General features: G+C 39.5%; 1 protein-coding gene and 1 pseudogene across 3 annotated transcripts in view; one reads left to right on the top strand and one right to left on the bottom strand.

Annotated features, from left to right (window-relative positions):
• Positions 1-27,822, top strand: part of SEMA6A (semaphorin 6A) — a 133,215-nt gene that overhangs the window by 9,804 nt on the left and 95,589 nt on the right. The gene's annotated exons all lie outside the window — the stretch shown is intronic.
• LOC112626053 lies at positions 2,048-2,558 on the bottom strand (annotated as a pseudogene). The gene has a single exon (XR_003119822.1). The product of XR_003119822.1 is annotated as a 40S ribosomal protein S14 pseudogene (transcript).

The raw sequence follows: 27,822 nt of genomic DNA, 5'->3' as shown, positions 1-27,822 counted from the left end.
TTTCAACAAGAAAGCAAAGGGGTGCAAACTCTTCATTAAGGCTATTCACAAATGTGGAGGTAAATGAGGGCATTCACGACTTTGCTTAAAATTTCAGCTTCATAATTTCGTTTTGGCTCTGCAGATTACTAAATAAATAAAATGACATCATGATTGCTGTGTGTTGTGTGTTATTTTGGCAATGGAAACATGTAGAGCTTTACTTCAGGTTTAACCTTTCCTTTTTTACGCTTGACACTCATTGCTAAGGAGCCACAGACCATTTTACTGTATTTTGCAACAAAAGGCACATACATTTTGGACGGTGGGTCTGCTGCTTTGTCAACTCTTGAATAGTATATGAACATTTTTCATTTATTTAATAATTTCAATATTTTGCTATTTTTTTTTTTTAGGTTTGTGACTGTAGGGTTGATTAGAAAATGTTCTCCAGTGGTGTATACGTTGTGTGACTTGGTCAAGAAAGGATTTGGGGAGTAAATTGCTGTAAGAGGGTGATACACATACCCACATTCCGGTGATTTATGTGCTTCACGTGTGATGTAGAACACAGCTTGCTTCTGTTAGGCAAATTTGGCCTTGTGTAACAGATAGTGGTACACTTCATGTTTCAGTTTCCATTTCTCAAGTGGACTTTCAAGGACTCCTGCCAGTCTAAGCCAAGCAATTTAATTCCTTTGTAGATTAAAACATAAAATAATCTCACACTGGAAGCAAACAGTGCTGAATTCAAGACATGTAAAGCATAAATGAAAATCTAGGCTGATTTAGAAGAAGAAACTTTGAATTCCTTACAAATGGGACTAATCTAGAAAATTAGTCATATTTTTTTCCTTTTTACTAGAAAATGACTAGTTTTTATTTCAGAGTGAGCTTCAAAGCAGCGTTTTAAATTTCTCCAGATCCAGCCTGCCAAAATTTTTGTGTAAGATCAACAAGCATTTTTAATGCACGTGCCTATTTTGTTGACCCATCCCTTACCCAACCACACTAAAGGATTGATTTTAGAGGCCAATAATGTGAAGTAAATTAAAAGGATAACATGGCCTTAATTGCTACTGGCTTCACCAGGCTTCTAGGCACCGGAATTTCTTGTGGAGAAACACTTTTAAGTGTCACAGCAGTTTTTGATCATGTGGTCTGGCTCACCCAGAGGCTTCAATTATCTCCCAGCCCTTCTCCACTTCCCCTCAGATATCTCCAAGAAGCAAAGAAAATGTGCATTTGTAAATTCAGTATTATGGACCCCTGATTATTTAGCAGGGTAAGAAAATAGGTTCTGTTCATTTTACCATATTTGCATAGGCTAAATGTTTAAACAACAACAAAAGACATGGAATGGAGGAGAACAGTGGGACTAAGATCAAAGCTTTTTTCATTAAAAAGAATTTTGTTGAATTGAGTTCATTCTCCTCTCAAATGATAACAAGATTGTGATTACTCTTGGGTGTCGGGTTAGACACAACATTGCACACGTAGCCTTAAGAAAAGTAAAGAGTACTTTTTGTATGGATGTCAGTCAAATACAATGTGGACTTTAATTAACCTTAATTAATGATTTCTGATTACAGATTTTCTTTTGTATGCCTTGGAGGCTGTATTTAGGTAGAGTATTTTCAGCCAGTAGTGACATGAACTTGCTTCCTTTGTCTTGCCATGCAAACCACACTAGATTCTCATTACAATGAAAAATGTGATTCTACATCATTTCAGAATGGTCATACAAAGAATGAAATATCACTTGGGGAACAACTGAAATTTGTAAGTGGTGTGGAGTATTTGAATCTTCAGAGGAATCATTTCTAATTCTAAAGGAATTTACCTATCAAAATTGCTGATATTTACTGGCTTCTGGCTGGATTTGAGGCCATTCCTTCCAAAGATTGAATGAGATTTTAAGTGGTGCCCCAGTTCTTTCAAATAAAAGCATACTACAGAAGTACTGGACCTAGTAGCATTTCCATTGTCCAAGTGTACCCTTTACAAAGTACTAAACATAACAACTAGGGAATATTGTAGACAATGTGGAGAATTGGGCATCTTTTTTTTTTTTCCATGAAGGCAATTTATTAACAAAATATTTTGAGGAGTCTTGTTCACAGATAGCGACCACGGCGACCCCTCTTCCTGCGGGTGCTGCCAAAGGGGATGGGGGTGATGTCCTCAATCTGCCCCATCTTCATACCAGAGGGGGCAAGGGCTCTGAGGGCCGAGTGGGCCCCAGGTCCGGGGGTCTTGGTCCTATTGCCTCCTGTGGCCCGGAGTTCCTTGCACCTCTGAGCCACATCCTGGGCAGCCAACATAGCAGCATATGGCGAGGATTCATCTCAGTCTGCCTTCACCTTCATCCCACCAGTCACACGGCAGAGGGTTTCTTTGCCAGAAGGATCAGTGACATGGACAAAAGTGTCATTGAAGGATGCAACGATATGGCAGACACCAAATACGTTTTCGCCTTCAGCCACCTGAGGTCAGAGGCTGATGACCTGTTCTTCCTTTTCCTTCCCCTTTCGAGGTGCCATTTCTGCACATTGTCTCCAGACTCCTCACCGGAAAGAGTGGGCCTTATTTTTGATTAAAAGTACTTTTTCCTGTGTCATGAGTTTTAGAACAGATATCAAAAACCTAAATAAGGATGTTAATGTGCTATTTACATTCAACTTTTAACTAGAGGGTCTAATAAAGGCTAGATATATTAATGCCAATTTATGAATTAAATTTCTCTGTGAACAATTATTTTGTAGCTTATACAAAACCCTAATAGCATATAACCCATCTAGTTTAGTGTAATTATGCTTATGAATTATAAATACTTAGCTTTTACAATTAGACTTACCGATCTGTAGGCACCTTAATGAGAAATTACTGAAATTAAATTGATTCATAATATTTGCTGTACTGTGTTCCAGGGTAGTGGTTATCTAAAATAAGTTTTAGAGTATGTGTCTGACAGCATGCAGTATGGCTTTACTTTTAATAGAAAAAACGTCCTCTCTGTTGCATGATCCCACCTTTGTCCAAGGAGGAGATGTCAAAAGTTAGAAAAAGCAGAGTAGTTTCATATGTAGTCAAGAGAAAAGGTAACACATCTTTTGGATACATTTTTTTTAACTATAAAGGGATGTTCAGAGTACAGGGAAAGGTTTCTATTAAAAAGTCAACTTTTATCTACAAGGTGTTTCCTCTCATTTGTGATGAGGGGAAGTTCAACATGTTCAATATGCTGGTTAATTAATTCTCCAGGGATATCTCCGAGTGTGATGCTTTCGTTTTCATATTTTGTTGTGTCCAAAACACAAAACCTGTTAATATTGCCCAAACACATCCGTTCCCAAGAATTAAAAGGACAATGTAATTGCCTTTGCTGCTAGAAAACAGCTACATCGAGTTCTCCAGCAGATCTTCCAACATGCCAGGTGTGCAAGACAAGCCTTTGAAATGTTGTGAATAACTTGACATTATCACATTGTTATTGAAATGCAAATTCTGTGTAGAACATGAAAGCGTTTTAAATGTACGAATAGGACAATGCAAGTCGTCAACCATACTTAGTCTTAACTTGCCTGTTCTGTGAAAAGTAATCATAATGTATTTGCATCTTTTATTGTTTTTCCTTGGCCATGTTTAAAGTGCTCAACACACCTTCCTGGGTGGCACCTTGTTGGGGAGAGAATAGATTGGCTCCCAGCTTTGAGGTGTTTAGATAGGGCTGTTCTGCCCAGGAAGGAGATACGTTTCCCCAAATTAGTCTTGCTGAGTTCTACAATACAATTAGAAGTCAGGCTTACTGACTGTATTTAATGGTGTTATTATTAACAATAAAGACTGTTTATATAGTGCTTGTATTTTTCAAAGTGTGTTTATAAACATTGCCTTATTTCGTCTTATCACAACCCTCCAGGTTAGGCAGGATAGGTATTATTACACCCAATTTAAAGATGAGATAACAGGTTCAAAGAGGTCAAGTAATTTGCCTAAGAGCACACCTCTGGTAAGGGAAGGGCCTGGACAAGGTCCCAAACCATATGAATCTGAGTTTTGTGCTCCTCCATATCGCTGTGTTGTTTACTCAGTATTTAAAATTTAAAAAGTATTAAAATTGTCCAATCCTAGTTGTTCTCACATGGCTCCTATTACACTGAAGTGAATCCTGACACAGAACAAGTTTAGAAGTAGCTTTTTGAGGATTTCATCTGAGGCTTTAGTGCAACCGGGACCTAAATTCCTACTTCTCGGTGAAATACCATTGCTAGGAGGGGACACTCACTGTCTCTGGAGGTTCTTAGAGTCTTGAGTCAAAGTCACCCTAAGAAATATCAAATGGCAAATGGTAGGTGATTTTATTTGGGATTCTAGTCCTATTTTATGGTCGGGATAAAAATAAATAGTTACATAAGGGTGGCAGTTTTGACCCTGGCACAGGGTAGAACTGGAGGGACAGAAGTTTGAATTAGATACTCTGTCAGGAATATCCTCCTGGGACTTGCAACTCATACCTATAAAACAAACACGTTTTTAGCAAGGAATGAAATAGACTGCATGGCACAACCTAAGTGAATCTTCCCTCTGACAAAGGTCATTGTACTCTGGTTCAGGCTACTAGATCTAGTGAAAGCAGCAGCTCAATTTAATTCAATAGATAATATATTTAGCACCTACTCTTGGCAAGGAAAAGTTCTACACACTGCAGAGAGACAGCGATGAACTAGTTCAGAATTTACTGTTTGCATACCTACTGTAGGCCCACATTTTAGTGAAGAAGGTAGAGATGTGAAAAATCTTTCTAGTGTAAGGTCTGACTATTCTCTGTCCCAAATGCAGAATGCAGAAGATGCTAAGAAGGCGAAAAGTGGCTCTGTCCAGCTGGGAGATCGGGCTGGGCTCCATTGAAGGAGGAAGCATTTCAATTGCGGAGTGAGGTCTCCGTATTTGGGAGGCAAGGGGGAGGAGGAACAGTGGGGTGAAGGGAAAGGCAGGAGCAAGGCCCAGAGATGGGGAATGTAGGACTTGGCCCCTGAACAGCAAGGGGCCCTCCTGGTGACGGGAGCACAGGGACAACATGATGTGGGGAAGCCCTGAAGACAGAGGAGGCATTGAGGCAGCTTGTGGAGGGTTCTGCCCAGGGTGCTGCAGGTGGCTGAAGCTTTTCAGCAAGAGGATGATGTCACCAGATATGTGTTTTAGAAGTATAAATCTGCTAGGACTGTGAGTGGAGAAAGGAAACAGATTTTGGGTATGTTGGCATGGTACAGCCAACAGGATTTGGGGCCAGTTAGATGTGTCGGGTAAAGGAGGGGAAGGAGTAAAAAATGGTTCCAAGGTATCACCTCTGGGGAGCTGAGTGGATGGTTGTGGCATTGGCCAGGACGGGAACCCAGGTTTACAGACAAAACATTTAATTGCTGTTATAAACCGTATTTAAGTGACACATAATAAGCACAACACCAAAGTCCAACACCTAGTTGCAACGCTCTCTTATTGGTCGGAACTCCGAGAGCACACCAACAAACAACACAGGTCGGTGTGGAGCAATGCGGTTTTCATGAGACCCTAGCTGCACACAGGCTGAGGCCTAACATGGCGTCAGCCCCAAGTGAGGACGGGGCAGGGGTTTTATAGTCTCCTCTAAACAGGAAGTGTCCCAGTCTGACGTAATTGCTACGTGATACCCTGATGGCCTCTCTCAATCTCAGGGGGGTAACTATCTTCTGGCGCATTGGGACTGGGCCTGAGGAGGGAGGAGTTATTCATCCTCCCAAGCTTTCAGGCCAGGGGAGAATCTTTCACTAGTCCTATTGTGCTCACCCTCAGCTCTTCACAAAGAGTGCTAAAGTTTTTAAGATTGAGTGTGTTTAAACTGTCGCCATTTGATCTGGCAGTTGGGACCACTTTCTTCAACCTTAGGGAGATTCATATCATAGTATGAGGTGGCTAACACGAGGAAGACGGAAGCACGTTCATTGCATCTATAAAAACCACTGTTACAAATAGGCAGGAGGACCAAGCGCTAAATGGTCTGTTCATGTAAAAATCGGGGCATATATGGAGCCACCTAGTTCCTGTTTATTTCATTCCAAACAATTTTACTTTATGAAAGTTTTTAAATTCTGAAATTAGATATACATGTGTTCTCCCTCTCACCCCATCTCAATATTGGACATATTTATATGAGTATTTATCTTTTAAATTGCCATGTGCAACTGAGATGTTACAGATGATGTAATTCACAAAACACAAATAACGCTTAAATTGTGTTGATTTAATAAGATAGTGTTAATCAGACAGCTAGGCCTTTTTTTTCTTTTTTTGCTGCATTGTGCTAAAATTGAACACCGCTTATATAGTGGACAGGAAAATGTGTTCAGTGATATTTTACTTAGGAATAAGTAAATCTTCATTGCATAGATGATTGGGGAATCACAAATTTCATTTTATGGTTTCAACCTTTAAGTGTTGATACGGTACAGTTGTCCAGAAGAATCTTTTGATGTCTCTACTAGTTTAGCTAATACTTATACTATTTAAAAGAATCCTTAAATGATGGGTATTCTCTAATGCATGCGGGGCTTAAAACCTAGATGATGGATTCATAGGTGCAGCAAACCACCATGGCACATGTATACCTATGTAACAACCCTGTACGTTTAGCACATGTATCCCAGGACTTAAAGCAAAATAAAAATTAAAAAAGATGGGTATTCTATATTTATCTTTCATGTTGCATTTTTCTTTGTGGGGTTTCTAAATAAAACTTGTAACATGAATGTTTTTATTCTCATTCTGTATTTTAAAAAGAAGCTGAGTAACAAAAGGAAAACAAAACAGGATTGGAAAAATCAACTATTTTCAAGGGGCTTTAACAAACCGAATATCTAGAAAGGTTCTAGAGAACCTTTATGAAACTGTTTGCTTGGATGTCTTATTTTAAAGGCATATTAGAAGTAAAAATTAAGGAATGATTTGATTTTTTAAAAATGTTGGGACACCGTATTTGAGTTGGTATCATAATGCCGAGAAACCGAATTATAGATTATTTATCCATTACATGCCACATTATTGCATAGTTGTGCTATCGCTTGTTTCAAACTTTACTTGGAGGCTGCCCTCTAGTGTTACTGAATCTCAGCACAAGCACTTTTGTTTAGATCCCATGAAAGGTGACAAAACACACAGAGGATGCTACCATCTAGTCAGCAGCTAGATTGTTAAGTTTATGATACATGGTTTGAAAGATTTTGAATAAATTAAAATGTGCACATCACCAGTGCTCTTGATGGTATAGAAGACAACATTAGAAAAAACACACACCGATGACTGTGAATTGAAGCCATATCCAGAATACAAAGTCTAACACAGGTTTTAGGACTACCTTAACCAATTAACCTCACTTTTATTTTCTATTTTGTATGTGCAAAAAAGCTACATGTGATAAAATAAGTTCTGTCTAAATAAATCTATAAGAACTTCTTCAGTTAGTTTAACTAAAAATTACAAGTATTCAGAAAAGCACTTTGGGAGGCCAAAGCAAGCCAGTTGCTTGAGGCCAGGAGTTTGAGATAAGCCTGGGCAACATGGTGAAATCCCGTCTCTACTAAAAATACAAAAATTAGCCAGGAGTGATGTCTCACGCCTGTAATCCCAGCAACTTGGGAGACTGAGGCACGAGAATTGCTTGAACCCAGGAGGTGGAGATTGTGCCACTGCACTGCAGCCTGGGAGACAGAGTGAGACTTTCTCAAAAAGCAAAAAGAAAAGTATTTCAACCACCATTGGGTGGGATGTGTTTGACCAGACAGCCTCAAAGTTTATGATATAATTAGTCCTCAGAGAGGAGTTCTCAAACTTCAACACATTTTTCTATTCCAAACCTTCAAAGAGTAGATCCAAGCACTTTAAAGATTATTCTCTAAAGATATTAAGAAGAGAAGCACACCCGCAACCTAAACGGTGGTGTTAAGTACTTTTCTGACAATAGTGCCAACTCTGCTTTTTCTTGGATGAAGAGTAAGCATACACCAGAGTCTGCAGAAAGTGGAGAGAGTAAATTTCAGACACAGTAGCTATTTTTTGCATGTATAATGATGGCATTCTCAGTGGATTATGAAGGTAACGTTGCAACACTCCAAGTACATCCAGCTCACAGCAGCAGAGTGACTGACGTGTGTTCTATAAAAATGGTTACTGGTAACAGTGATTTTCCAGTTTTGAAACTCAGATCATGAAGAACAACTAAAACCATATTAGTGCTAGACACACACAAAATGAAGCTGAACACCAAAATGACACTTGGAAGTCAGCTTTTCTTCTAGAGGGGTGTTACGATAGAGTAGTTAAAAGTTTGGGCTCTGGAGGTTGCTATTCTATTGGCTGTGAGATCTTGGGAACATTACTTAACATCTCTGCGCCTCGTATTCGTCATCTGTAAAGGGGAGATACTAATGGCACCTACCTCATAAAGGGAGTCTGATGATTAAATGAAACAGTATGCACCAGAATGATGGTACAATAAAAATTAGCTATTAATATTTGACACCAAATCCTCCTAATATAATTAGATAAATTCAATGTTTTTGTCACCAGCAGGATATGGGTTCTTGACAAGTAAAACTAAAAAGACAGGATGATGAGGAGATGATAGTGTCCAGATGAATCTTTCTGTCAGTTTCTGTCTCTATTTTCTTTTGTGTGTCAGAGCTTGGTTTAAAATAACTGAGTAAATAATCATGATTTCATGTTATTTAGGAAACACAGTACATGCCTACCATGTGCAGAGAGCTAAATTAGATCCTATTGGATATTTCTAAAATATTAAATAAGGCATTAGGGGTTAGGTGACTGTGTTTTGCTACAGTTTTTATTTGCCTTTGTTGGGTCCAGTGCCCAGTTAGGAGCCTATGTTTATCAGGCCCATGAGGCCCTGAGCTATAGCCTTCCTGTCTTCTGTTCTCAGAGGAAGAAACTCTGAGGTCATAATATCAAGTGTTTCCTCACTGGGTGAGTGTTCTGAATGCAGTGTTTAGATTGTAGGTAATGTAGATTGTGTATTTGGAAACACAGTACTCAGGAATTTTCACTAACAAAGAGGGCCCAAAGATCTCTGTTAATTAATTAGATTTTTAAAAAATATGTATTTATCTTTTAGAGACTTGTCTCCTTCTGTTGCCCAAGCTGAAGTGTAGTGGCATGGCATGATCATAGCTTACTGCAGCCCTGAGCTCCTGGGCTCAAGTAATCCTCCTGAGTAGTTGGGATTACAGGTGCACACTGAGCCTGGATAATTTTTACAATTTTTTTTTTTTTTTTTTTTTTTTTGGAGAGGGGGTCTTGCCATGTTGCTCAGGCTAGTCCAGAACTCCTGGCTTCAAGTGGCCCTCCTGCCTCAGCCTCCCAAGTAGCTGGGATTACAGGCATGAGCCACTGCACCTGGCTCTGTTAACTTAATGTTTGACTCAAAACCAATGTATAGATACAAACAAGTTTATTTTGTATAATAAAACTTTGTTATATGTGGCATTAACTACTTGTACCAATAAACTGAATTGTCAAATTGAGTCATGGGCTCTAAATACTTGTCCTTCACAAAATCAAATAGTTGAACCACTAAACAGCAAAGTGGGTAATTTGGAAAGTAAAGCCCTATTTTGAGCCTGCCTTCACCCCTACTTCACTGAGGTGTAATGAGGAGATAGAAAAGAAGTTGGGTGAGTCAAGAAGAGAAACAAGGGTTGAACTGATCATTAGCTCTCAAGCAAACAAGAGTTAATTGTGGCTTTATCCATTCCAGTTTACTCGGGTGGGCAGAACATGATTCACAAAAATAAGGAACTTGTTGGTCAGGGGTTAGGGAATGTGCTAACAACAGCTTGGAGACTGGGTGTCTCTGGAGCTGGATAATGGGAACTGGGGCCCCTCCTTCCCAGTAGCAGAGAGGATTGTGTTCATTTGGTATTCACCCAAAGTCAGAACCATCTGACAGCTGTTTGGTGTTTCTTGTGAAATGGACTTGGGCCCTGACCAGATGCTAGTGGACAGATGTTCACAACACAAAAACCTTCATCAAAATAGGCACTAATTGGCACCCTCCTGACAATCTCAACAAATAAGACAGGAATGGGCAGCATCTGCTGTTGACCATCTCAATGCCCAAGCCTGCCTCTCCTGGCTTAGGGAGGAGGCCCTGTTGGGGAACTGAGCTTTCTCCATAGCCGGGGATTGTTGGTTCCAGGGCTTCTTGACATGAAACTCCCAAAAGGTATTGAATATTTGTTTTATATGTATATATGCTTGTATGTATGTACTTAATTGAAACCTTTTAAGAAGGTAGGCCAAGAAAGGATCATTTGGACTTCACCACCCACCTCTCACCAAGGCAAGTCTTAAAATGCAGAATCTTCTCCACAAAGTTGGTTGCTATGCAGTACTTTTTGAACAAATACTTTATACAAATTGTTACATATTATCTTCATATGAACCCCTCCAAATAAATGTGTGTATTTTATCTGTGATGTAGTTTTGTGGAAATATTTTTGTTAAATGGATTTTAAAAACCTAAAACTGTTTTAAAGTAGATATTTCAGGGGCAAACTGATGCCCCATAAATCATTAGATCGGGCTTGCTCCTACTTGTACAGGATACAGTTAAGTTTGATTTCAACAGTTCAACTATCTTTTTAGTGCCTGAGACACTTTTTGAGTAAGCATTCTCTCCTCTTTTTTTTTCCCTCTCAATTTTGCAAGTTGGGAAAAAACTCTAACTCCTGGCTTATTATTAATACTGTTGGAATCCGTTACCCATCTATGTACCGGCAAATAATAATTCTTTCTAAGGCAGGATGTAGTTTTACAATGTATGGTTTAAAACACTTTTACTGATGCTACTGTTTATTACTGTTTATTACAGTAGAAAGCCCTTTCCTACTACAGGGCTCTCTGTGGCCCTCCTCCCATCATTACCCATTGAAGTCTTCTTTTTCCCACTCCTCTCCAGAAATACAGAATTAAGAACGATCCATCCTCCACTACAGATATTTCCAAAACACAATCTGTATTAACCCAGCTAAGGCTGGACACATTTCACCAGTCATTTCTGTAATTATTTATTTTAAAAAAATGATAGACGTGGTTGCTATATCATATGGAGTGTGAGAAACTATCTTATCATGGTACTATTCATCCTGGTTGAAAGGATGTTGGTTTTTTCCCCCTAACATCTCACTCAGGATTTCTCTGGACCAGGAATCCACCCCCTCTTTCCCATTCTCTAGTGTGGCTCCTGCCCCTTTGAATGAAAGGCTGCTCTGACTAAAGGAGCTAGAATATGCCCAGCAACCAAAGCCGGGTACTATTGAGTCCATTGTTTGCTCCCAGCACTGTGGAGCCAAATCTCATTTTATAGCACAGTGTGTTCTAGGAATTCCACTTCATCAGTACAACAGACCTTCTCTAATGCCTTCCTATTTTCCCCATTTGCTGCTGTCACAGGCAGCGCCACACAGTCCTGCGGCAAGCAATTATAATTCACTTCTCTCCAAGGCTCTGCTCTCCCCCTTTTGCAAGGGACCACAAGGCATCAGCTGCCATATTAAATAGACTCTAATGACACCAAGTGTGAGCCGCCAGAGCTGTGGTTGTGATGGTGTGTTTAAGATTTAATCCCTTTGAGGGACTGAACCTGGAGTTCAGAGGTGGTTTCACCGAGGTTTATAAGAAATTTCGCTAAGATTATACTTAATGGATTTTCAAGTACTGAAATGTATTTGTGTTTAAAGTGAATATATTAATAAAACTTTCTGAACACAGTCACAAAAAATAGATCTGATAAAAAGTTATGTAATGTATTATTCAAAGTAATATAATGTAGTTGTCTAATAACAATATATGTGCATATGTGCTGTATGTACTCATTTTCCCTCTATAGTTTTCTAAGCAGTTTGCTTTTTTCTAAATGGAGAAGTGTCCTTTGGTGACTCACAAGGATTCTGGGGAATGAGCGAATGCTCCCTAGAGCACGGCCAACTCCTCCTTGTCTGTGCCAGGAGGATGCTTTTCTCCTGGAGACAGGATCGCCATCATTAGTAACTTATCCCTACACCCAATCCATAAAAAATTTTACTCTTTAAAATGTTCCAGCATATTTTGGCAATGGTGGAATGAAAATGTATTCGTTTTTGTCACATCTGGCAACGTTTTGGCAATACTTATGAAATTATTTTCTATTGGATTTGTAAAAGTGCCCCATTAGTAACACTTCCTGTAAGTGTTACTAATAAATAAATAAATAAGCTTTCCGATAGCTGTCCCCTCACCAAAATAGATCGGTTTTGAACCTTCCTGCCGGTAGAGAGGATGTGGCCTGATGCTCCCTCCAAGATGGTGGCTGTCTCACCTTTATACTGCCCGGGCCGCTTAACTAAATTGCTCCATGGCCTCATGTAGCTATGCTGAAGGATGGAGAAGAGCATCCCTTTAATGAACCCAGAGTATTTCATTTATTACCAAAGCATTAGTTGACCCAGAGAGTGACCAAGTAATTAGTGTAAAGTTTTGCAGAGCTTTTTTATATGCACCATCTCATTTCATTCCTATAGTCCTCTATGGCACCTGCCTTTACCCTGGCTTGGAAAAATAGAACTTCTCCTCTTGACTAAAAAGATAGTCTGTGTAAAGTTATGTGTTTTATCACTTCACCCAAATATTGTTCTTTGCAATTTTCAACTTAACAAACTAAAACATATTTTAAAAAGTGGTTGACTACAAAATCCTTTTTTAAAATAAATGTGTACATCAGAGGAAGCCTTTAGGCCATAAATACTGTTATTTTATACATTCTAGGACATTTTAAAGAGCAGGATAAAGCCTGTAGCTCACCTTGCAGTGCTCTCCAGGTTAATCAGTGATTCTCTGACTGGTGTCAGTGACATTTGGTGGGTAGTGATTGGCATGCCTGTATTTTCCTTTGTCACCATTTCTTCAGGTTAATGTAGAAAACTGCAGTCAGAATTTACAGACAAAATCCTGTGACTTGCTCTCAGGAGAATCCTTGTGACAAACATCTGGCAGATATGTTTGAAAGTCCTACGATAGCTGTCAGAAAGTTGATGGCTCCTGATACGTTACGTTGTCAGTCCAGACACACTAATTCTTTAGTGGGATTATTGATGTTGTTGTAGCACATCTGCGTTTAATTGCAGACAGGAAGCTGAAAGAGAAAGCTTCTTGTGATTACAACCTCTGAGATACCTATTATATCTGAACTTAACAATCAGGTCAAAACTTAGTGGTGGGTGGGAAGGAAAAGATGTGCATGGGTGAAGAGACTGCATGTCACTGATGACTTGCAGAGAAGCCAGCACCTGGGTTCAAATCCACCACTCTCTAGCTCCTTGGGCCTCAGTTTCCTCCTCTGTAAAATGGAATATTAATAGCATCTGCCTCATAGTGTTGCTGTGAGGATTAAATTAGTCCATATGTATACATTCCCTTGAGTGCCCGTTACTTCATAAGCACTAGGTAAGTGTTTCCTATTTTTATGTTTCCCCCCAAATCTTCTGCTTTGTAAAGGTAAATCTTCTGCTGATAGAGGATGAGCTGCAAAGAGAGAGAGAGAGAGTGTGTGTGTATGTGTGTGTGCGTGTGCTCCAGACTTTCTATCATGCAGGGTTGATTCTACACTTTAACTGTAACATGGGCATATTTGACTTTTGTTGCTTACGTTATCCATTTTGACACCTCCCCTACTCTCAAAGCCCCTGCATGTCACTTGCTTCCTCTACTTTTTCCCTTCAGATTATTTCACCCATGTTCTATTTGGTCATGACCTGTACTTGTACCTCATCTAAGTGATGCTTTATGAATTCCATAAAGCCACTCATCTTTGAGGCCCCCAAGAACAGAGACTATTCCCTAATGATCCTTTTGTGCAGTGTTAGTTGTTGAATGTGCTAACGGATGCCAACGTTTGAAACTGGTATTGATCTATGACCTCTTTTGACAATGTTAGATTCCTATAGTTTAGAGTGAGAATTTTAGGCATGAGGCTGCTTGAGGGACTGGGTTGCCCAAAACAAACCTGATCTCCAGGGTTGAAGTTTGGGCATCTATGAGTCAATGCCCATCAGGTGATTGTGATGATCAATCAATATTAGGAGCCTCTAATTTAATTAATCATCCTGAAAATAATGTTCCTTATGTGTAAGATTATTAGAAAACCAAGCTTTTCTCTCAGAGTTTTGGTGCAGATCAAATGATGTCCTGTTTTTACAAAGCCTGAAGCCCAGGTAAACCTAAGGCACTGTTATTACTGTTATTACTGCAGAGCACCTGGGTGCTGTGGAAGGTCCCCAGGCTACAGGGTGCAGAGATGTCCACTGGGCACATGCTGACAGATCCTTCAAAAAATGATAATTAAAGAAGAATAGATCAACATTTCTGGGAAAATCATCTCTTTTGCCCTCTCATTTGTTCAGTAAATCCAGTTAAAGGCAAAGTTTCCAGTCCTCAGAGCCTACCATGGGATTCCTGTATCATTAGCTATTGTTAACATTAGCACTTTTGGAGTATTATTTCACAGACATGGTTTCAATGTCCAGAACCAAAAGGTGGAGAAATGGTGTCAGATAACCTTAGAGAGGATCATTTTCTTGGTAATCTCTCCTTTCTTAAAATAATCTAGAGGTTGCTGACAATGTGAAATTTGTGACTAACCTTCAGTAGATATGTTGATTTTGCTTTTAAAATAAAAACCAAGGAGGCTTAGAAGTAGTCATAAGACGAAATATTTTGAAAATGAATGACCTAAAATAATCAATGAATATGAATAACATTTATATTTTAACATGACAATGACTGTGATTTAAATTGCCTCTAAAAGAATTAACTCATTAACCATCAGTCCCTTTCCACTGAAACCCGAAAGCAATTCAGTTTCATATTTTCTGCTTGTACAAGTTTAGGATCCATCACTGACTCAAACATGATCATTTGGATGACCATTTAGAAGGTCCAGGAGCAATGCAACCAGTATTTCTGGGTCACAGCTAATTGAATGTAATGTGTGCTGTGACCAAATCGTACAGGTAGCACTTTGCAAAGAGGTGTTTGTGAAAGTGCATGAGTATTGTTTGTGCATTCTGATTATTGTTTGTATACTACTAAATACTCTGAAAAGTGTTATAATTTGTACATAGTATGAATGATTTGGAGGGGAAAACTCCCTTGTGAATTTTGTATAAAGAGTGTACTGCATTCCTGTTGTCACCAGAAAAGTACTGATATGGCATATTCTGTTAACAGTAATTGGATATGTACACCTTGTTAGAAGAGAAGAGGGTAATTTCCCACTTATTATAAATAAAATTATTCTTATTTCATGTCTCCTGTGTCTACCTCTGTTTATATTTTGTTTCTCTGGGCAATGTTGCTGGAGATGAAAAGAAAATTAACCTCTATAACCTGCAGTCAGAGGATAGACAACCGTGGGTCCTTGGGGTTTCAGCTTGAGTTACCTCCATACCAACTCCCCATTCTTGTTTCGCCTTCCTAATCCATGAGGGCTTCATGGTAGTCTGGTCTTCTCTAGGAGATAAGCATGATCAAGATCCTCCTGCTTCTAATCTCTCCTTTCCAGGCTTCAGTGCTTCTGTTCTAGTGCTGAGCTCTCAATATGCTATGGGAGGGTTTGGAATGGGGGAACTTATTCCATTATGAATGCTCACCTCTCTGACTCCAAGAGAAATTTCTATTTCTAGATTCAGACTCTCAAATGTAGAGGCTAATAAAGACTTGTAAAGTATGCTTTTAGTAGGTCCCTGGCAATATTAAAGGAATTTAGCGTGTGATGTTTTTTCCATCTAGTTTTTAAGAGATGATTTATCAGGTCCATTTTGTTGTTTGCTTATAATGATTTTTATTTTTATTTTTCGTTGATTCATCAGAGAGCCTGAAATGTGCTTATTTGGTCTTTCCATCAGCTAGCACTGAGAACCTTTAAATCAGTGGTTTAGAGTACTCTATCTACAAGATCATGCTTTACTTATTGTATACTTCTTTCTAGAAGTAGAAATTGCATACAGAGAAGGCCAGGCCTGTCCTATTATTATTTTAGTTTCCAAGGCAGCATTCATTTAAGCATAGCATTTAAAATGATATTGGATAATGCCATTGGATAAAACCCTTTTGCAGAACAGAATTGTGCAAAGCAATACTGTTTTAAGGTGAATTGAAGCCATCCAGGCAGAGAGAATAAGGTTGTTTTCTTATCTCTTCTGTTGACTTGGTCTAATCTGTGGGCAGTTGTTCTTTGGCCTCAATTTTCCCATTGGAAAGGGGATTTTTGGAAACATATCTTAAAACTCTTCAGCTGAAGAAGCTATGTCAATGGAAAATGTATTATTTAAGCACAACACTAACTTTTCCGTGGTATGTAGCATTATATTTATACACTATAAGTTGAGAAAAGCCTTGAAAGTAACACAAGTACCAAGAAGCCTGTTTTATAATTCCTGACTCCTAGAAACCCTGAGATGTATTCGCAGCCCATAATCACCTTCCAGAACCCAAGCAGGACCTTGGAACTTCACTCCATATACCACTCCAAAGCAAGTTTTCTGCTCCAGTGTGATAAGAAATGTGATGTTCACTGAAATGCACCATGAGTCTGGAGAACTACTGTTCAGCCACCTGGGGCATGGCATCTAAATGTACAGTATCGAGAATGTGATAGTCTTCTCTGGAAGCAAGAACTAAGGTCCATAAATCAAATCCTAAGTCAAGAAAAGAAAGCCGTCAAGGAAGACGAAGGCATTGTAACTGGCCTGTAGTGTCCAGCTGTATTGATACCATAGAGGTTTGGAGCCAATTCAAGACTGGTCAACCCCAAACTGGGAAATTAAGTTTCAGGGCTGCCAGACATCCCTGTTTGCAGATGTAAATGTAAGTGATAGGGTAGGTGGTCTTCAAAATAACCATGGTAGCCAGGAGGTCAGAGTCCCCAGTACAAACGTGAGGCTGGGGATAAGGTTTAGCACTTTTGGAGATGGCATTAATTTGTAGCCCCTAAAAGCACTTTAGCTTCTCTCAAAGTGTAGCTTACATATTGCAAGGATCTGAGTATGATATACCTTAATTAATAGTGCTGATCATGTTCCTTCCTTATTTGCAGAACATTTTATATTCACGGGTGTTGAGTCGGGACCATTTGGCTTTTTGTTTGTTTGGTTGGTTGGTTGTTTTTTTTTTTTTGTTTTTTTTTTTTGAGACGGAGTCGCCCAGGCCAGGCTGGAGTGCAGTGGCCGGATCTCAGCTCACTGCAAGCTCCGCCTCCCGGGTTCACGCCATTCTCCCGAGTAGCTGGGACTACAGGCGCCCGCCACCTCACCCTGCTAGTTTTTTTGTGTTTTTTTTAGTAGAGACGGGGTTTCACCGTGTTAGCCAGGATGGTCTCGAACTCCTGACCTCGTGATCCGCCCGTCTCGGCCTCCCAAAGTGCTGGGATTACAGGCTTGAGCCACCGCGCCCGGCCTGGTTTTTTTTAAGTATCAGATACATAGCAGTTTACATCACTGAATTTTATCCCCTGGTTTAGATCCAAAGACATTATTAGCTAGTCTTAATGCTTGCTTGTTAGTAATACTGTTATGAAATAAAAGCTTCTGTTGCAAAAGCTTTCTTAATAGATAAAACAAAGACCTCTTCTTAATCAGTACATTACTTAGAGAATATTAATGAAATAGTTAAAAAATGAGGGAAAAATGATGAATGCTTTTAAAATATTGCCCTTTTTCACCTTAATAATGTGTCAGGACCACTTACTTTCTGCAATACATGTCTGAAATTTGCTGGCATTTCAAATTCTTAGGAGTTAATTTTCTATGTTTGAATCTTGAAAAATAAACATACAAATGTAGGATGAATACACTCAGAGGGTTTAGTGCATGCTTTGGCTAGGAATTCAATAAAGATGACTTGGAAGGATCAAAGCAAAGATTTCCATAAAATTGAATATGAGATTTTTCAGCAACATCAAAGCTCTACCTCTTCAGGACACTTGTACGCATGCCCACAGTACTAGCCAGCATTTATTTAATGCCACTAGAATAAAAAAGATAAATTCTTTTAAGGCTAATAGATTAAAAATTTTAAAGTCCTTTTAGAGCACCAGGAAAAACTGACTCAAAGGCAAACAGCAAACAGAATGACTTAATGGAAATCAGGCAATCAGCCTAAGGAAAAAAAATAGGATTGGAACCTAAAATAAATTCAATATATAACACCTTTCTATTTTGTTCCCTTTCCTTTTTGTTTTTCCATGAGAATCTATATTTATGGAAAAGTCAGTTGATTGCTTATCAGGCTGAAGCTTGTGTTTACTCAGACTAGCGATAATGAGCAATAAAAAGAGGTGGGAATGGTTAAAGTGAGAGGAGACGGAATCAGGGAAAATGGGTGGGCTCAGTATAGTTTGCAGGCTCTGAGTTTTGGCAGCACTGTAATTCTCCCTTGTGCTGTTACGTTCATTGGAGTGGAGTTAAGATCAGGATCTGTAATGAGTGTGGGGGCTTTCCAGGCAGTGGTCTGCTGGTTGCACAAAAGAGCTCCCAGTAATTACCCAGTTATATCCCTATGGTCAGCTTGACAAGTAATCTAAAGCCTTGCTCCTGAACCAGCAGCATGAGCATCACCCAAAAGCTTATTAGAAATGTAGATGCTCAGGCCTGATGCCAGAGTGCCTGAATATGAATCTGCATTTTAACAAGATCTTCAGGTGATTGGCACACACATTCATATTTGAGAAACATTGGTTGAAGGAATACATGGACACAAGATGTGAGGAAACATAGAGTATGGGGTGCAGTAGTAGGGTTATCATAGGAAAAGAAGGAACAGACTTTTTAGCTAATGAGCTAACTCATTGAAATCATGTACAGATGTCTGTTAGTAGTTTATCTTTCAGGTTATAAAGCAATCAGAGTGTCTCAGGGAAGTCATAACATGGACCTTTATAAGCCTGTGACTCTGTGCTTGTGACTCTGTGTCATAGGAAGCCAGTACTTCCGTAAGAGCCCCAAGGCCATGTGGGCAAATGGAGCTGAGATAAGAAAGCCTGATAATATGAAGAGTGATCCTAATCTCAGTGGCCTTTGGGATTATGGTTATCACTAGGTTTTAGAGCTTTGACTCTGGTAAACAAAGATTCTGCCCTTGGTTTCCAACACATACTTATTATTGAAATAATTTATTATTTTATTGAAGCATCTTGTTTCCAAAATGCTTAATAGCCCTTTAAGAACTATCTTAGCCTCCTAAGATAGCTCTACTGTGTCCCTTGACTTTAAAAGGCAAATGAGGACTTACGCCATTAACCCTGCAGAGTTATGATGAATGGCAGAACTATATAGGGCCACGAAGATGGCAGGATAAAGAGATGCCTGTCTTCAGAGCACCTCTTTTGAATGGCATCTCCAAGTCTTCATCCAAAGACTAGATCAGTTCTTGTCTCCACTTTCCCATTTGGAGTTGCCATTTTTCCATAGCAGCCAAGCCCACTAGGTGGTGTTAGAAACGTCAAATGCTTGTTCCCTGGTGCCACAAATAGCACTCAAACATAAATTTAATTTTCTCAGTAAGGCAATTTTTACTTTCTGCAGAAAGAGTGCTCCTAGCAGATGGAATGATGGTGAGAGCACACCTAAACAAAGGAGGGAAGCAATTTTAAGATGAAGTTTTGCTCTTGTCCCCCAGATTGGAATGCAATGGCACAATCTTGGCTCACTACAACCTCCACCTCCCAGGTTCAAGCAATTCTTTTGACTCAGCCTCCCAAGTAGCTGGGATTACAGGTGCCTGCCACCACGCCTGGCTAATTTTTATATTTTTAGTAGAGACGGGGTTTTACCATGTTGGCCAGGCTGGTCTTGAACTCCTGACCTCAGGTGATCCACCTAGCTCAGCCTCCCAAAATGCTGGGATTACAGGCATGAGCCACCGTGCTCGGCCAAGGGAAGCAATTTTTAATCCCTTACGCAGCTTGTCCCTGCTACTGTGTCCTGTCTCCATTGGCTGGAGCCAGACCGCACAATCTAAGCTAAACCCGACTGGCTATTGGGGTATGAGCCAGAGTGGTGGGGTGAGTAGTTTGACAGGAAGGACAGTTAGGAACAGGTAACTAAAGGTGACTTAGGTCAGAGCAGGTGACTAGGATGAGTCAGGACGGAGCAGGTGACCAGAGGTGACTCAGGTCAATGCTGGTGTCCGGGACGAGTCAGGACAGAGCAGGTGACCGGGAAACAGATGTGAGCTACTGATTAGGACTGGCAGGAAAGTTGTTTACTGAAACTACAAGCAAGAAGGTGAAGAGAACCAAGAAGTTAAACTTTAAAATGGAGAATCAAAGAATAAGAGAGCTGAACATACTGACATACTGATTCTTTGAAGAGAAACTTAGGGTTCACTATATTTAACAGTGGTATGTAAATACACTGCTTTCCCCCTGGCATACTTGCCTCTATCAGTGGAGGGTGAGGCTGCCACTTCATCTTTTATGCCAAAGTCTAAAGGCAATAAGTACCAGGTTAGAGAAACATTGACTAGAAATGGTGATATCACAGTAATCACAAATCTGTTCTTGTTCTTGCAACTTTTTGATACAATGATCTCAGTTGGCCAGGCACAATGGCTCATGCCTGTAAAATCCCAGCACTTTAGGAGGCTGAGGCAGGAGGATCACAGGAGCTTGAGACCAGCCTGGGCAACATAATGAGACCACCATCTCTAAAAAAAAAAAAAAAGAAAGAAATCAAAAATTTCGCTGGGCATGGTGGCACATGCCTGTCATCTCAGCTACTCGGGAGGCTGAGGTGGGAGGATTGCTTGAACCCAGAATGTCGAGGCTGCAGTGAACCATGATCGTGCTACTACACTCTAGTCTAGGTGACAGAATGAGACCGTGTCTCCAAAACAAAAACAAAAAACAAACAAACAAAAAACCTCAGTCCTGTGTGGCAGACAGGAGACCTCTGTAAACCGCACACATGCCGTGGACCCTGCATCCGAGCAGTGCTGTATCCACCAGCCTTAGGAAAGAGGATCAGAAAGGAAATTTCTCAGTGATCCTAGAAACTAACTTTGACAAGGAAGGACCACCCATAGTGGAAGTGGTTGGAAGGAGAGCCTTCAAATTCAAGTACCCAGGTTATTTCATTAGAGGCCAAAGATAATTATTTTTTCCTATTTCTACTAGGATGCATTTAATCTGCATTAGTAATGTCACAGAGAACATTTACTGTCATATAAGCAAAGACCTTGCAAATGTATTTTAACAGCAGTTCAGAAGACTAAAGAACTTAATAGAGAAGTAGAGAAGAGACAGCCTGCAAAGTCTACCGTAAAAGTAAAATGTGCTAGTTTTGGCATCAATTTAACCACATTGGAGACTTGGTCAGGAGCATTGAGGCTTGACCACATTATCAAAACACATCTGCTTGCCTTATCATATTGTCCCATTTACTTTTCTTTTTCTTCTGCCAGCACAAACTTGTGTCAGCATGTGGAAGTGGTATTTCTGCTACCTAATCTGTGTTAAAACAGCCCTGAAGGGTCATGCAGCTAGTTGGATTGTAAACCTTTGGAGAAGATTAAACAGTCATCATGTATTAATCAGTCTTGACCACTCTGTCAATTAAAAGATGAAATTCTTGGCCTTATTTTAAAAGATAACAGGTCTAGATGTTGGAGATAAGCATTGTTTTTATATTAGTACTTCTGTGTTTCCAGAGTAGTGAGAATTATTCTAAGAAGAAAAAAGTATTTTCAGTATAAACTAAACAAGAGAAAAATGGAAGTTTAATACACATCTGCAGTGAACATGAACATAGAAAAATGTGAAAACATGAGCATAGTGGAGTTTGAAGTGGGAGAGAACCTTTTCTGAACTGGGTCACTTTGCTCACAGGCCAGGTAGGAGGGAGCAGGGGGGGAGGTTTTACAGGACCCAAGTGCCTTGTAAGAATTTTTCAAAAACATTTAGTAAAATTTAGTTAGTTGTGAAATAGAAAGGTAGCACTTCTATCTCCTCAAGGAATCCAGTTATAGTCATAACACAGAAAAACCAATCATCCCTCCCATAGTAGTTGAAAGATAAAATTGACATCGTCTTGAAAGAGAAAGCTACTATTTTATGAGCTTAGAAGAAAAAAAATTCTTCAACTTTATGATATGCTATTTGGGCTCTGTGAGTATTCAAATATACCTACATTTACAGAATCTCAGTGTTGCAAATGGAAAATAATGATGCTATCTTCAAAATGACAAAAAAAAAAAAAAAATCAGAGAAAGGGTTCAAGTGCTGCTGAAGTAGCAGCCTCTGGAATTAAAGGAGGTGATTGCCAGGCTGGAGAAGTGAAGCAAACAGAATAGTCCTGAACAGAAGAGAGCTGCTGCCCTCACTTCCTTATGCATTGTGCCATTCAGCCCAGGCACTTACTGTTTCTCTAAGTGTGATGCAGAAACCAGCTTGTGTCAGGGTTTAAGATGATGGTAACCCTCACAGGTTTTCCACTGCTCTACTTTCTGCAAATGGTCAAACTCCACTGTCAAAGAAATCCAGATTCTCTTAGAATCCTAGCAGAGTGTGATATTTGACTTTTTTGGGTTTCTAAATTTTTTTTTTATTTCTTTGATGCAGTAGATGGCCCATGTTGCTTTTAAATTCTCTGCAGTCTAAAGTAAATGAGAGGGAAGAAAACAAACATTCTCTGGACCCTGTTAATGAAAGATAAAGGGACAGTGAGGGTCCTTTAAAAAAGGCTATTAAAAATGATAGATGCCTGTAAAAAGTTGGAGGGATCTCATGCGACGAAATAAAGTGCAATAGAGCAATGAAGAGGAAAAAGGTAACGCTAAATGTCCTTTAAAAGATACTTTATTTTTCAAAGAGGTGTCCAGAATTCTGACTTATATAAACACCAGAATATTGATCAGTTATGGTAGCAGACTTTGGTGCACAATTCCCAGTCCAACACATGATTTGGTTAGCAGGTAACAGCTATAAAGGATGTAAGAAATAATTATCTGATATTTCCTGTGCGAAGTCTTAAAAAAAAGTCTACACCAATTTCTGTATCTCATATGAAGAGGGCATACAAAGAGACTCAATGCCTGATGGCTCCCCAGGCTACTGTCCCAGCAGCAGGGACAGAGTCCTCAGATAACGAGAAGAAAATGAATGGCACTACCAATGCATTTGCCAAGATATGACATGTGCTTCTGCACATGAGACTTCATTACTGGATAAATAAAGTATCTTAAAGAACTTACGTTCTTTTTCTGCCCTAGATACCCATTCATGGGTAAAATGTTACCGAGTCGCTGTTTGTTTGTTTGTTTATTTGTTTTGAGATGGAGTCCCACTCTGTCGCTCAGGCCGGAGTGCAGTGGCGTGATCTCAGCTCACTGCAACCTCCACCTCCCAGGTTCCAGTGATTCTCCTGCCTCAGCCTCCTGCGTAGCTGGGATTACAGGCGCACAATGCCCAGCTAATTTTTGTATCTTTAGTAAAGATGGGGTTTCGCCATGTTGGCCAGGCTGGTCTGGATCTCCTGACCTCAGGTGATCAGCCCGCCTCGGCCTCCCAAAGTGCTGGAATTACAGGCGTGAGCCACTGCACCTGGTCTGCTCTAACTATTAATTAGTGTTTGAACTTGTAATTACAATAATGCAAACTTAGTACTAACAGAATGAACTTGTGTGGGTGACCTCTTAGTATAGGAACATGCACAGTGTTTAACACTTTATTATGTCATGTTAGTATGTGGTTGCTTCCTTTCAGAACATTGCTTTCAAGTGTTATTGAATGTTGGTAAACATGAAAAAAGCAAATAAGAATTTTGGTGATTCTTACCCCTCTTACCTCTAGGGTTTCTGAAAATTGACACAGTAGGTTGAGATAAAGATGTGTGGTGTTCATTTGAATCTGCCATATTTTGAATATAGAATGCACTGGACACATTCATCATCACCCGTTAGCATTCTGTGTAGCTAGGCTAGCATGTGGTTCAACTGCCGTGTTCACCGTCTACACCCACACCCATCACCGCTGATCCACATGAATGTTATCAAGCATTTGCAGCCTGAAAAAGACATGATGTAGATTTGACTCCTGTAGTTTCTTCCAAATAGTATCAAGTGGGGCAGAATAATATCCCCTGTAAGTCACTTATGTTGTCATCTTAATATTATCATGATTGTGAATTCTGTTGTCTTGAGAAGGATCGAGAACTTTGACATCAGTTCAGTGTTGCTAATGGAAATTATTATTTACACAAGACTTTTCCTGTCTGCGTTCAGCCATGTAGAAATATACTATCATCTTAAGTGCCAAAAGATGCTGATCCGAAGTAGAAGTTGTTGGCAGGTATTGGTGCCAGTCAGATGAGAATAAACTGCCAAGGAAGACACTGGAGTGAAAAAAGATAGTTTGGGCCAAGTTTTTTCCCTCTCTCACTCACTCTTGAAATGAGATATTTAACATGCGTATACACAACAGCAGTCTATAGGAAATATGAGGGATGCTTGATTACAAGCAAACAGGGACACATGGGGCCAAACTCTGTCCCCAGCCCCTATCTTGCCATATGATGTTTCTAGTAGAGATTAAAGTGACTTGTGGGAATAATGGAGGGATTCATGCCTTCTAGATTTCACAGTATGAAAGGGACAGGCCTTCCCAGGAGGAACAGCCAGAAACTGAAGCTATAGCCAGAAATCAAGGAATCTTTTGTGAACACCTAAAGCAGGAGTTTATCCAGGTATAGAGACCTCCAAATGGTGGAAGCAATCTACAGGCAGGGGACAGAAAACAGCCTCCATGCTGTGCAAGCATAAGTTTGTACTGACGGCAGAGCCTAGTTACCGTAAGTTTTACTCACCTACTTTTAAAGTGGTATTTGAAGTGATGATTGTGAATCAAAGGCATAATAATGCATACTTTTCCTAATTTAAAATATACTGTTTTACTGCTACAGTAACTACATGCCTTGAAAATAATGAGTATTTGAATCCTATCACATTTTTTGGAAAAAGTATCAGACTGAGCATGTAAAGAGCAATCGTTTATATAACCAACAGTGGAAGAAAAGGGGTTTTGTAAAAAGCATGCAGTTTAGCACAAGAAAATAAGAAAAAAAGAACTTGCAATGAAAGGAAAACTAACAGAAAACAGTGAGATGAGAAAATTCCCAAGAACGCTTACTCAATAAACTAAAAATTTCCTTTAATCAGACAGAAGCAATATCGTGCATTCTATATCTCCTGTGAATTGAAGATACACTGGGAAGACAAACTGCCATGACTCATGACTTAAATAATTAAAATTTTATATAAAAACCAAGAGGTTAACAAAAAGTTCAGGCCAGAAGTAAAATAATAATTAAATGTAAAGTACCCGAACTGCAAAGACCCTGAAAACTAGTTTCCACCACTGGTGGAAATGGTATTAACCACTCTAGTGGTGAAGATCAAGTTGTTGAAGGAAATCCATCAGTTATTATATATATTTTAGTGTGATTTGAAGGGGATTATAGGGGTAAAATTAAAGAAAGGCTAAACACACACACGCAAGTACAGAATTATCAAAATGTATTGCACTAAGGACAAGTTAACCATACTAGAATCTAGGGAGCCATTTCTCAGGAGTACAACCTAAGAAGCAGGATGGAAACTCTGCACGCTGCCCAGTACAGCTGCAGGGGCAAGAGGATTCTTACAAGTCATGACTATCAATGATGTGTTTTGTTCTCAGATTGCAAAACAGGGAAAATGCTTTCATAGCGTGTCACATTACGTGCCTACTCAATAGTCTATAGATCTTTAACAACCTTAGAATTCGGAATATGTGATATATACTTCAGAAGGAAAGCTACAAAAACAAAAATTACAGAATCAACCCCGGATTGCCTCCAACTTTAGGAAGCAGGACCACTGTCTAAAGCTCACCCAGATCGTCACAGCTAAAAGCCTGTTGAGAAAAGTTGTCTAGGGCCAAAGAAATAAATACTATCTAGGCTTCAACTCTAGCATTGCCATTGTGGGGACACTGGGTTGTGGTAGATAAGAATAGGGTGTAGATGCCTAAAATTATCTTATATATAATGGAGAAAAATTTGCTTGATTGCAAACACACAGTTGAAAATACTTTCTTAGTTGCTATGAATTATTTCCAATGAAAAATATGCCAACTCCAAGAATTTATTAACAAAAAAGGATATTGGTTTAACAAACAAACAAAGGCAAAGAAGGAAAAGAAAACTCTAGAAAATACATAGGAAACAGCATGGTAACAGGGTGCCCCTGTTGTGGAATAGGCCAAGGATATTGTAGGGTGAAAGGTCCAAGATGATGATGGTGATGGTGACAAGGTGATGGGCAAGCAGGACTTTAGTTTTGTCTAAAATGTTTATTTCATTTATTTATTTTATCACGAAAAGGTTGTCATGTATTATTTGTATATTTAATATAAGTACACGAAGAGTAGCTACTAAGAAGTACATTCTAACAGATATATAATGAGTTTAAGAACAGATAAAAAAAAATCACAAACTTGTTGAAGGGAAAAACACATCTGATTGAAATTCTGTTCCTCTGAACAGAACTATCTTCAGGACACATGTAAAATAATAGTGCTAGAAATACCTTGGAAAACATGGACCTGAAAATAATTCATTATCCCAACACACTGAGGTGGCTCCATGTGTGAGTTTGACATCTCAGGACAGAAAGTAGTGTTGCGTCTTGGCAGTCCAAGTTGAGGACACCCACTGCTCATAAAAAAAAAAAAAAAAGAAATTAAATATTCAGCAATAAATTGTTTTGAGGAAGACAAAATGCTTTTAAAGGATCAACAAATACCTATCATTGCAAAAAAACCCTGAAACCAATGAGCCCATACAAATGGATAAGAGGCATAATATTCATGTGTAAAGTATTTGGTCCAAGTTTTTTGTTGTTTTGTTTTTGTTTTGTTTTGTTTTTGAGATGGAGTACGTAGCCAGGCTGGAGTGCAGTGGTGTGATCTCGGCTCACGGCAACCTGCGCCTCCTGGGTTCAAGCTATTCCCCTGCCTCAGCCTCCCAAGTAGCTGAGATTACAGGCACACGCCACCATGCCCGCCTAATTTTTTGTATTTTAGTAAAGACGGAGTTTCACCATATTGGCCAAGATGATCTCGATCTCCTGACCTCGTGATCCACCCGCCTCGGCCTCCCAAAGTACTGGGATTATAGGCATGAGCCACCGCGCCCGGCCTGTTCCCTGTTGTCTACGTTAATTCTCTGTATTTTCCCCGTATGCTTACTTGTATACCTATATGGTTATTCTCTGTGTATTTCCTGTTTCTTTTCTCTCTTTTTTTCTAAATGTATTGAAATTTCTGAGAAGATGAAAATACCACCTTTATGGCTACTCCTCATGGCAATAAGCATAGTCACCAACATTTATTTAACGTTGACTCTTTGTTCACTTAAAGTTTGTGGCAACTCTAAAGGCACAAGTTACTTTATCCCCATTTTGGGGTTGAATCAGTTGAAATTCTGAAGAATAAAGGAATTTCTCTCTAGGTCATGCAACTGGAAACACTGGACTTGAACCCTCAGCACTGATATATCCTAGGGGTTCAAGTTCAGATTAGACTGATGCTAGAATCCCTGACCTGGTCTCCACAGACCCCTCACCCCTTAACCAACACTGCTTCACGTGCAGAGCAGGAAGCACCAGGACATCCTTCCTAAGTGGTGTTAAGAACTTGATTTGATGAAGTATCCATATGTCTTTGAG

The sequence above is a fragment of the Theropithecus gelada genome, chromosome 6 (genome assembly GCF_003255815.1).
Source record: "Theropithecus gelada isolate Dixy chromosome 6, Tgel_1.0, whole genome shotgun sequence".
Taxonomy (NCBI): Eukaryota; Metazoa; Chordata; class Mammalia; order Primates; family Cercopithecidae; genus Theropithecus; species Theropithecus gelada.
Note: the sequence above shows the minus strand (reverse complement) of the source record. Positions and strands in the feature narration are given on the sequence as shown.